The sequence below is a fragment of the Rhinatrema bivittatum genome, chromosome 16, assembly GCF_901001135.1.
Source record: "Rhinatrema bivittatum chromosome 16, aRhiBiv1.1, whole genome shotgun sequence".
NCBI lineage: Eukaryota > Metazoa > Chordata > Amphibia > Gymnophiona > Rhinatrematidae > Rhinatrema > Rhinatrema bivittatum.
Window position 1 is genome coordinate 33683887 of NC_042630.1, and position 12705 is coordinate 33696591.

Consider the following 12705-nt stretch of genomic DNA (forward strand, 5'->3'; position numbering starts at 1 on the left):
TGGTTAGCAATTAAAGCAAAGTCAATGAAAACATTGCTGGCCCCCCCTGGCGTCAGGCCATATGGAACAGAACCCAGTCCTGGGTTTTACCCCGAGTGCCTGCATGGACTTGTGGCCCTGATTGTCCGCACTGGCTTCCTCTGCGAAAATCAGAACTGCAGGCGCCTGCACACCGTGGGGGTAAAGCCAGGATCGGATCTGCCTGTTCCTTATGACATGGAGCCAAGAGGCAGCCCTTATCATTGTCCGCAGTTTTCTACTGGGCCCATAATGGCTCTAGAGCCTTGCCTATGAGTGTTCTAGGGCTCTGCGAATGGGTTCTAGAGCCTTGCGCATGAGCTTTAGGGCTCTGCGTACGGGTTCTAGAGCCTTGCCTATGAGTTCTGGGGCTCTGTGTATGGGTTCTAGAGCCCTGCGCATGAGTTCTGGGGCTCTGCGTCCGGGTTCTAGAGCCTTGCCTATGAGTTCTGGGGCTCTGCGTACGGGTTCTAGAGCCTTGTGCATGAGTTTTGGGGCTCTGCGTAAGGGTTCTAGGGTTCTGCATATGGGTACTAGAGCCCTGTTTCAAAACTCCCTAGGCCATTTTTTCCAACGCGCTCAACCCCCCCGCCCAATGGAAAAAGTAGAGATTGCAGCTGAGGAAATATTAATTACAGGGTTCTTTATTGCGAGATCGGTAGAACAACTTTTGACTGCTGGGTGCTGCTGAAGAAAACAAGCTGCTGGCCGTATTCCAGCTTGGCTACATCTCGTGTCCCCCGTCCCCCCCGTCGCTGCTGTCACCTCATCGGGCTTCTTCAGACCTGAGAGGGGGGCCACCCAGTGACCCAGTTTCCAGAGGGGGACTTTTGGGCCGGTCCTGGGTTTTTTTGGGTTTTTTTGGATCTCGCATGCCAGAGCCTTGTGCACTTCGTCATCGGGGAGGGGGGACGTCAGAAAGGCCTCAAGCCTCCCTGTCAGGTTTTCCAACCCGGGAATTTCTTTCTTTTTTTTTCACTGAGAGTCGATCAGATTTTAACTTATAACCTGACTTTTTGACAGCCATGCAGTTTAGATAATGTGAAAGCCCCCACTGATTAGGGGGTTGGACTACACAGAATAACCTGACATTAGTTGGCAGAGAATCACAAGGAAGTAATTTAGATACATTTAGTTATTTGTGGAGTCAAAATACTTAGGTAAAGTTCAGGGGAGCTTAATTAGCAATACCATAGTATATACTTCAGGTAATTAATTTTCAGGATAAATTGCTAGTCATCAGTTGGAGAAAAGTACTGCTTGGTACCTGAAAAGAGATGGGATAGCAAGTGAATTAGATCATTTTGGTTTTTTCCTGCAAAGAGAACAAATTAAGTAGATTTCTTGAGAGCTGATTGGTATTTGGTAGTATCATATTAGATCTTATAGTAATAATCATTTCTAGTTGCTCTGGTTTACGTTTATACCCTTGGAAACAAGGGTCTACAAAGGGAACAACCCAAAACTGCATACCTGCATAAATATATTTTAAGAACATAAGAAATTGCCATACCAGATCAGACCAAGAGTCTATCAGGCCCAGTATCCTGTTTCCAACAGTGGCCAATCCAGGCTACAAGTAAGATAAGATACGTCATGCTTCCAAGCATCACATAAGCAAACAAATAGGACCACAAGCAGGGAAACTGAGTGCAGAGGTGGAAGTTAGATTCCTCAGGCTTAGATAATTTTACTTGCAGGACAGTTAAGAAAAGGGCAGGGACGTTGGCAGGTCCTTTCTCATTTCTTTCAACAGGTACCGGAAGCTACCAGCAACTGATGGATGGCCGGGACACATCGTATCACCAGAGCTGTCACCAAGTGTTATCACTTCTACTGCTGTCCAGCCAGATGTCCTGATCCACAGTGAGGAACCGGTTCAGTGTGAAAGATGTCTGCAGATCGACTCCCTCAGGAGACAGAGGGAGAAGGTGAGAGGAGATGGTGAGACTGAGAAGCATCTGGGAGAATGAGAGGATTACATTGATGAAATACTTACCAAGGCATCTAAGATGGAGAACTCAAGCAGGAAGGAAGGCGAAACTGGTCCATGAGATGACAGCTGGCCCGGATTACTACAGCTAGGAGACCCCTCACCAGAGCTTCGATTTCCCTTGAACTGAAGAAGCAGTAAGCAGCCCTGGAAGTGGAGGAGCAGATACCATCCCATGATGATGAGGAGGATCCAAAGCATGCAAGCCCAGAAGCTACGGGCACAACAACCACTGCGGCGGCAGAGGGTAGTGGTAGTTGGTAATTTGCTTCTGAGGGGCGTGGAGGATCCATTTGCTGACTGGGCATGTTGTCCTGGGAAATGTGCTGCCGCCGGATACCCAAATCCAAGACATTGGGGAGAGATTGCCGACAATCCTCAAACCTACTGCCTATTATCTGATGCTGCTCATCGGGTTGGCACGGATGATGCTGTGGGGTACCACACAGATCATATCAAAAGTGACTTTATGGCTCTAGGAGAGAGGTGCACAGATGGTATTCTCCTCAATCCTCCCAGTCAAAGTTAAAGGCCCAGGGAGGGAAGCTTGCTTTCTGGACATCAATGAATGGCTGTGCAGATGTTTTGGCTTCCTGGTTCACGGAACGATATTTCACGGATTGCTGAGCAGAGATGGGGGGCCACTTGCCTTTCAACACAGAATGGCAAACCTTCTGAGGAAGCCTTTAAACTACAATTATTGGAGATGGGTGAACAAAATCCTTAGCTACATAAAACATTAAATGCCTTGTGGAGAAATGGGGAAAAGGGGGCAACATCTGGAAAGCTCTGTACACCAATGCTCATAGTATGGGAGTTAGAGTGCCGGATCCAGAGGCAGTCATGGAAGAAGCCGACTTGGATGTCATGGCTGTCACAGAGAAAGCTATGGCGGTGATATAGGTATCCCCGGCTTCAATCTATTCAGGAAGGAAGGGAGGAAGGGCACTGCATATCAAAAATAATATTAAAGCAATATAACTGTAGGGCTTAGGAGGTGAAGAGGGAATGGAACATCTATTTATTTTGGTGTATTATATGCAGGCCTCCATCACAGAGAGAAGACATGCAGAGAGATCTAATGGAGGATATTCACAGGATTGCTGTGAAAGGGGAGGGGCTGCTGTTAGGGGATTTCAATCTGCCAGTTGTACATTGGGACATCCCGGCTGTGGTGTCTCCTGCATTCTCTGCGAGGAGAACTGTTCTATCGATTGGTAACGGAACCCACACGGGAGCAGGCGATACTGGAGCTGGTGCTTCTGATATTGCTCATGCCTAGCAACGGTAGAAGCAGAAGCACTGGGCCCAGACTGCGGGAGGACACTGCCATGATCTGGCTCATATCGAAAAAGCAATTGAAGTTATGGTATGGGAGTGAGAGGAATAGGCCGCCACCCACGGGGGGTGGGTGGCGGCAGGAGAAGTCGCAGGGCCCAACCCGCCAGCAGCTTGGAAAGGTGGTCCCGCTAATCTGTGTGCATGTGCACCCGCACACAGCATCCGCTCTGCATGCCGCCCCCCCCCCCCCCCCCCCCCCGCGCATGAAGATCACCACGGTCCAAAGTGAAGAGGAAGCTCTGTGTGTGTGTGCGTGAGATACTGTATGCCTGAGTATGTGTGTCTGTGTGACAGACTGTGTGCGTGTGTCTGTGTGAGTGCCTGTGCGCGTGTGTGTGTGTGCCTGTGAGAGACTGTGTCACATATATGCTCTCACACGCATAATGTGTCTGTGAGGGAGAGAGAGCCTGTGTATGTGTGAGAGAGGGAGTGTGTGAGAGAATGAATGTGTTATTCTGTGTGTGTGTGTGTGAGAGAGAGACAATAACATTTGTGCAGCCCTACATTCCCCAATCCACAAGATCCCAAGTATGCAGAGCAGGAGATTTTTAAATCCTTCTTAGTTTTAATTATTGGGTGTAATTTGATGTTTTGGAAGTTTTGAAACATTTTATCGGTGTTTAGGAAGTTTTGGATATTCTAGTCATTAATTGGTTTGAAATATTTATTCTTTTTATGAATGTGATTTTACTATTATGATTAATGTTTTATATTTCTTGATTTTATTATTTAATGTTTTATGAAGAATGGTAATGTTTCTGTTTTTCCGTTGTTGCTCTGCATGTAGAGGCTGGCTTGTTGTGTGTTCCAGTTCAGTTCTTCTTAGCATGTTTCTGTTTATACTTTCTGGTCTCTTTATTCTGTATTTGTTCAGGGCCTGTCTGTGTCCTGCATCTGTGGACCGAGATGAGGTATTTCACTGGTGTGTGTAGTTTCTGTGTAGGGATCTACAGCAGCCTGGCTTGTTCTGTTTTCCTAATAGGAGGTGCATTGGTGTTCTAGGGCCTGGTGTAATATGTGCAGTGTTGCCTTTTCCTAGGTAAGGTTGCTACTGTTTGAGTGCTGGCAGTTAGGGTTGTTTTGCTATGGGAGGTTACCATTACTATATTGTAATGGTAATTCCGTTTATTCATGGCTTTCTGAGGGCCATGCCCACACCCATAGGAGCTCCGAGTGTCTTTTTTGGCAGGGTTTTCTGGTCGGCACCACAGCAGTGCATGTGAATATAACCTGCATGCTGTAAGTGAGATATTTGCCTCAGCAGACTGTACTTTTGAATGATCTTTTCCATGTAAAATCTGTTATAAATGTATAAATCCATTGTGTGTGTGTCTGTAGAAGGTGTGGGAGTGTGTGGGGGGACAGGGTGTGCAAGGGGTGCTTCAGGTACCTAACACCCTTCCCTTGGCCATGGGGTCTGTGGTGGGGGGAGGATGTCAGCTTTTAAAAATACAGATTGCTGGAGGAAGCTGGGCTTTATGTGATGGGCACAGGACAGAGACTGAATGAATCGGTATGGGGGAGGGGAGGGGGGGAGGAGGGGTAATTGTTTCTACAGGGCAGCAAAAAAGCTTGCACTTGCCCTGGGGACGGGCTTGGCGAGCCCTGCAAAAACACATATTTATTTTTAAAGTGAGGGGGGGAGGGAATGCATTTGCAAGCAAACCTTGGCCCTGGTTTTTTTTTGTTTTTTTTTTAATTAAGATGCGGCTGCTATGAGGGGGCGCCAGGGTATTTACGCCATTCATGGAAGGGAGGAGGGAGGGTCTGCTTCGGGCCTGTAGGCCTACAATCAGGCTTTTGGGTTTGTTTGTTTTTAAGTGAAACACCACTTAAGTGGCTTTATTCTGAAGCAGGTCTAAAGTTACCTGGCTACCCTGATATTTGGTTTACAGTTGAGACGGATAAGTGGCTGAACACGCCGCATTTGCCATTTACCCCTAGATTCATCATCCTGCTGTATTTATAGCAGAATGATGTTTTGTGGTGGTGGGGGGGGGGGGGGGGGGGGGGGGGAAGCGGCGGGTAGCGGGCAGCCGCACGCCGTCGCCCCCGTAGCGCCACGGGAAAAGGTGAAGCTATTTCCCGCCGTGCTGCCGGGCGATAATGTGAAGAACATTATCACCCGCAGCGCTGCCGGGGAGAGAACCCCCGCCCACACTCCTCCCCTCCCCCCCCCCCAATTTTAATAATACCGCCACGATGCCGGCACGTCGCTCAAAAATGAATGGCCTTACATGTCAGATAACTTGTGGCTTTTGAATATCAATCTCCTTGTAGATAAGGCGATGGGGCCGGATGGGATACATGTGAGGGTACTGAGGGAACTTAGAGATGTCCTGGCGGCTCCGCTGGTGACCTTTCCAATGCTTCCTTAGAGTCTGGAGTAATTCTGGAGGACTGGAAAAGGGCGGATGTGGTTCCTATTCATAAAAGTGGAAGTAAGGAGGAGGCTGGGAACTACCGACCAGTCAGTCTGACCTCTGTGGTGAGCAAACTAAGGGACTCGCTGCTAACACAGAGGATGGTGCAGTTTCTGGAATCCAATGGATTGCAAGATCCGAGGCAGCAAAGTGTTACCAGAGATAAATCTTGTCAGACCAATCTGATCAATGTCTTTGATTGGGTGACCAGCGAGTTGGATCAAGGGAGAGCGCTAGATGTAGGATACTTACATGTCAGTAAGACCTCTGTCACAATTCTGCATAGGAGACTTATAAATACATTGTGCGCCCTTGGTATGGGGCCTAGAGTGACTGAGTGGGAGGTGACAGAGGGGAGTGGTAAATGGAGATTTCTCTGAGGCGGGGGTTGTTATTAGCGGTGCCTCACAAACAGTTTCTTTTCAATATTTTTGTGAGCAAGAAAACAGGTTGTTGGGAAAGGTTTGTCTTTTTGTCAATGATACCAAAATCTGCAACAGAGTAGACAGCCGGGAAGGAGTGGAAAACATGAGGAAGGATCTAGCAAAGCTTGAAGAATGGTCTAAGGTTTGGCAGCTAAGATTTAATGCTAAAAAAATGCAGAGTAATACATTTAGGAAGCAAAAACTCAAGGGAAAGGTGCAGTATTGGAGGTGAAATTCTTCTAAGAACTAAGGAAGAGCAGGATCTGGGGGTGACTGTATCTGAGGATCTTAAGGTGGCCAAACAGGTGGATAAAGCGATGGTAAAAGCCAGAAAGATGTTTGGCTGCACAGGGAGAGGAATGGTCAGCAGATAAAGGGAGGTGATACTGCCTCTGTATGGGTCCCTGGTGAGACCTCACTGGGAATACTGTGCACAGCTCTGGAGACTGCACCTTCAGAAGGATATAAACAGGATGGAGTCGGGCCAGAGGGAGGTCTTTATTCTAAAGGTGGAGGGGGGGGGGGATAGACTTAAAAATCTAAACATGTGTACCCTAGAATAAAGGTGGAATAGGGGAAATATGACAGAGACATTCAAATATCCCAAAGGTTTCCATGCACAGGAAAGGAGGCTCTAGAACGAGGGGGGTCATGAGATGAGGGTGAAAGGGGGGAGGGCTCTGGAGTAATCTTAGGAAAGATTTCTTTACAGCGAGCAGGGCCCGTGCTTAGCTTTTTTGCTGCCCTGTGCAAACAGTTATCGTGACGCCTCCCTCCTCCTCCTCCCACACACACTTCATTCCCTCTGTGTCTCAGGCCTGCCAGAAATCCCAGCTCCTTCCTGCCACCTAAACTTTAAACACTGTCACCCCTCTACCCTCCGGGTCTTCACCCCCTCCCCTGGAACCCATGGCTGGTGCAAGAGTATTAGGTGTCCTAGGCAAAGCTTTTACCCCAACACCCCCACCTCCTGCTCTCGCCACGTACACAATTTAGAAATGATGCATTTATAATAACAGATTTTACATGAAAACGAATATTCACAGTACAGTCTTCTGAGGTAAAAAAAAATATCACAACAAGCATGTGCATTGCACTTCTCTGGTGCCAACCAGAAAACCCTACAAAAAAAAGACACTTGGATCCCATATGGCATTAGGGCTACTGTAATGCGTGTTAGGTGTGGGCTTGACCCTCAGAAGGCCATGAGTAAATTACAATTAAAATGTAATAAACCTCCCACGCAAAAAAAAATAGCTCTAACTGCCAACATTTAAAAATGTAACAACCCTACCTATGAAAAGGCAGCACTGCAAATATTACACCAGGCCCTAAAACACCAATACACCTCCTATTAGGAAACAGAACAAACCAAGCTGTTATAAATTCCTACACCCTAGCAGAATCTCTCATGTCAGTCACACATGCAGGACACAGGTAAACCTTCGCCAAATACAGGAAAAGGAAGCCATAAAGTATAAATAGAAACATGCAGGCAAAAACTGAACAGGAAAACCGCAACAAGTCATCTCTATGCAGTGTAACAATGGAAAAACAGAAACCACCACCAATCCTCAGACATTAAACAATAATATCAAGAAATATAATAAATAGTATCAACATACTAATAAAAACAATATTTCAAAACAGCTGTGAACAGAAGGTCCATTAATTAAAAACTCATAAACAATTTGTTTTAAATTTCTTAAATACCAATAAAATATTTCAAAACAGCGGACACAAATAGCATCCACAAATTAAAACTAATAAGGATAAAATAATTCACGCTCGCCGTACCTGGGGACTTTTTCTTTCCAGTCATTCAGATTGTTGTGGATCAGTGAGAGAGGGGATGCATAAACTTTCTCCTCTTTCATACACATGCATACATATTCTCTCTCCCTCAAACATGCACATGCTCACGTGCACCCTCTCTCTCAATCACATTCTCACTCACACACATGCTCCCTCACTCAAACACATTCTCACTCACACACATGCACCCTTTCTCTCAAACACATTCTCACTCGCACACATGCACCCTTTCTCTCAAACACATTCTCACTCGCACACATGCGCCCTCTCTCTCAAACACATTCTCACTCACACACATGCTCCCTCACTCAAACACATTCTCACTCACACACATGCACCTTTTCTCTCAAACACATTCTCACTCAAACACATTCTCACTCACACACATTCTCACTCGCACACATGCACCCTCTCTCTCAAACTCATTCTCACTCACACACATGCTCCCTCACTCAAACACATTCTCACTCAAACACATTCTCACTCGCACACATGCACCCTCTCTCTCAAACTCATTCTCACTCACACACATGCTCCCTCACTCACACACATGCACCCTCTCTCTCAAACACATTCTCACTCACACACATGCTCCCTCACTCATACATTCTCACTCACACACATGCTCCCTCACTCAAACACATTCTCACTCACACACATGCACCCTTTCTCTCAAACACCTCTTGACCAACACCTCAACTTCAAACCTCACATCAAATCCCTCCTTAAATCAGGCTTCTACAAACTCCAGATCCTTAAAAAGCTCAAGCCTGTACTTCACACTCAAGACTTCAGATTAGTCCTACAGTCCACAATCTTCTCCAAAGTGGACTACTGCAACACCCTGCTACTAGGCCTCCCTTTCTCCACTATCAAGCCACTACAAACCCTTCAGAACGCCATGGGTCGTATACTCACTAACACACGCAAAAGAGATCACATTATACCCATCCTAATAGACCTACACTGGCTGCCCATCCAATTCCGCTCACAATACAAAACCCTAACCATTCTTCACAACTCCCTCTATAAAGACAACTCCTCCTGGCTCAAGGAAATGCCCCACTTCCATCTCTCAACCCGCCACACCAGATCCACCTCCACAGGCACCCTCCACACACCCCCCCTCAAAACAGCCCGCCTCGCCACCACCAGAGAAAGAGCATTCACCATTGCAGGCCCAGCCCTCTGGAACTCCCTCCCCACACACCTCCGTCTTGAACCCTCACTACACAATTTCAAAAAAGGCATTAAAACCTGGCTCTTCAGGCAGGCCTACCCCGAAACCTACCCCTCGTAGCCAACCCCTGAAACCCCCCTCAGACACAACCTCCCACTCCCCTCACACCCTCCCCCCCCCCACTCTTCCATACCTCTCCCACACCCGTTTCCACACCCCAGACACCTTCCTCCTCCATAAACTGTAAGACTGTGTAAACTGTAAGATTGTGAATGCATATCAAAATGTACAACCTGTTTTCAAATGCTAAGCAAGTTACCCCTTACTTGTCATAAATGCTGTAAATAAGTTACTTATATAACCTTCTACACCATACATGTTATAAGTTTTCTTTGTTCGATCCCACATTATTCACTGTGTGAGTAATGTTACGTTCCTTTTACCTTTCTCGGCTGCTATCCTCTCCTCCTTTTCCTTTCCCCCCTCTCTCTCCCTCTCCCCCCCCCCCCCCCCCCACTTTTTCGCTCCTGCTCCAGCCCCCACACCCTGTTTTTTGTAATTTCTCATCCTTTCTCGTTTTATTGTAAACCGGCGCAATGTGCTCGCACGAACACCGGTATATTAAAAGCTGTTAAATAAATAAAATAAAAATAAAACACATTCTCACTCGCACACATGCACCCTCTCTCTCAAACACATTCTCACTCACACACATACTCCCTCACTCAAACACATTCTCACTCGCACACATGCACCCTCTCTCTCAAACACATTCTCACTCACACACATGCACCCTCTCTCTATCACATTCTCACTCACACACATGCACCCTCTCTCTCAAACACATTCTCCCTCACTCAAACACATTCTCACTCGCACACATGCACCCTCTCTCTCAAACACATTCTCACTCGCACACATGCTCCCTCACTCAAACACATTCTCACTCGCACACATGCACCCTCTCTCTCAAACACATTCTCACTCGCACACATGCACCCTCTTTCTCTATCACATTCTCACTCACACACATGCACCCTCTCTCTCAAACACATTCTCACTCGCACACATGCACCCTCTCTCTCAAACTCATTCTCACACACATGCTCCCTCACTCAAACACATTCTCACTCACACACATGCACCCTCTCTCTCAAACACATTCTCACTCACACACATGCACCCTCTCTCTCATACATATTCTCACCCACACACATGCACCCTCTCTCTCAAACACATTCTCACCCACACACATGCTCACACATGATTCCTCCTACATACATAGACATGTTCACACACACATGTTCCCTCTTACATACACATACACACACACACACAAGATCCCTCTTTCTCACATAGACATGCGCAGACACATATACACACACTCACAAACATGGCCCTGTAACTTCCTCATTTGCTGCATGGCCCCGTCCTCCTCCTCTTCTTCACCACGCAGCAGATTGGGAACCGCCGCGCAGCCCTACGGGCTCCTCATCATCACAGTGTGGCAGGTTGGGAACTGCCGGACAGTGGCACCAGCAGCTCACTTGGTCTTGGCCTCAGGCCACCGCCCCCCCCCCCCCCTCCAGGCCACCGCCCTGTGCAAGTGTAGGGCTTGCACACTGGGTTACGCTGGCCCTGACAGAAAGAGTGGTGGATGCATGGCACAGCCTCTCAGTGGAGATGGTGGAGACAAAAACAGTATCTGAATTCCAAAAAGCATGGGATAAATACATGGGATCTCCGAGGGAGTGATTTAATTGGAAGCTGAATTAGTTGGGAGGGTGGTCAGACTAGATAGGCCATGTGGTCTTTTTTTCTGCCATCACATTTCTATCCGGGCGACACAGTACAGTGCGCTCCACCTCTGACCGGTGGAGCGCACTGTTAGCCGGCATTTGGACGCACATTTTGGACGTGCTAGCTTTACCCCTTATTCAGTAAGGGGCAATAGCACGTCCAAAACGCGTGTTGATGGGCCTATTAGGTATTCCCGCGCGATTCAGTAAGTAAAATGTGCAGCCAAGCCGCACATTTTACTTTAAGAAATTAGCACCTACCCAAAGGTAGGCGCTAATTTCTTCGGGCACCGGGAAAGTGCACAGAAAAGCAGTAAAAACTGCTTTTCTGTGCACCCTTCGACTTAATATCATTTTGTACCCAAAAGGTAAAAAAAAAAAAAAAAAAAAATTTGAAATGGGCCCGAGTTAGCTTCCCTCTCCGGTCGCACTCTCTATTACACTCATGCTCTGCACAGTGTGGTTATTACAGATTCATATTTGGCACATCCTGCAAACAACTGTTCTTTTAAAATTCCCTGGAAAACTTTCTTTACTGCGTGCACGGCACAGAGACGTACAGGACGGACGGAACACCGGGCCGACGTTTTTACAGACATGAAATTATTTATCATGGACGTTACAAACGTGGGAGTTATTCATTTTTTTGTTTGTTTTTTTTTGTCAATCACTGGCAGTAAATTGACTGATTGGTTTGTAACCCCGCTCCCTCTGGAAACTGGGTCGGCCAGCGGCGCTGCCAAATTCAGCCAGCAACCATCCTTCAGGATTCTAAGGGGAGGGAACCAAACTAGGGCAGACGTTTATCCCACAGTTTTCAACCCAAATCACTCAAAGTATTAAATGAAAACATCCAGAACAGCAAAGTCAGTGCCAGAAGGTGGAAGGGGCTAAGTGTGCAGGGAGATGACTTGAGAGCTGGGGAACATCTGTGCGCCTTCCTGTTCCTGCAGAAACCGTGCACCCAAGAAAGGCCTCGCTAGATTCAGAAGCAATATTGAAAAAAACCTCTGGTAGCCGAACACAGGGGGGAAAAGCCGCACACTGCTTGCCAAAAATGCAGGCAGGGACCACTACAATAGGGATATGAGTTTGGATCGTTTGGAGTTGAAAGCATTATTGGTGGGATCCGTCTCTCATGCAATAAAATATGTCAAAACAGCGGACACAAATAGCATCCACAAATTAAAACTAATAAGGATAAAATAATTCACGCTCGCCGAGGCTGGAGACTTTTGATTTCCAGTCACTCAGATTTGTTGTGGATCAGTGAGAGAGGGGATGCATAAACTTTCTCCTCTCCCATACCCATGCATTCATATTCTCTCTCCCTCATACATGCACATGCTTTGCCCCGATGCTTTGCAGTGTGAGGATTCAAAGAGAGAAGAAGGATAACTTAAATCTTCAAACAACTCCCTGGCATGCCTGCACTTGTGCATTCTCTGAAAAGCAAAATGATTCTGACAATTAACGAGGACGGGAAAACTCTGGCTCACCCACCCTGCTATCTTAGGCCCTGAAGAAATGTGGCAGGGCTGGCCAACTCCGGTCCTCGAGAGCCACAAGCAGGCCAGGTTTTCAGGATATCCACAAGGAATACGCCCGAGACAGATTTCCATGCATGGCCCCCCGTACTGTGCATATTATCTCATGCATGTTCCTTGAGGATATCCTGAGAAACCTGGCTTGTTTGTGGCTCTCCAGGGCC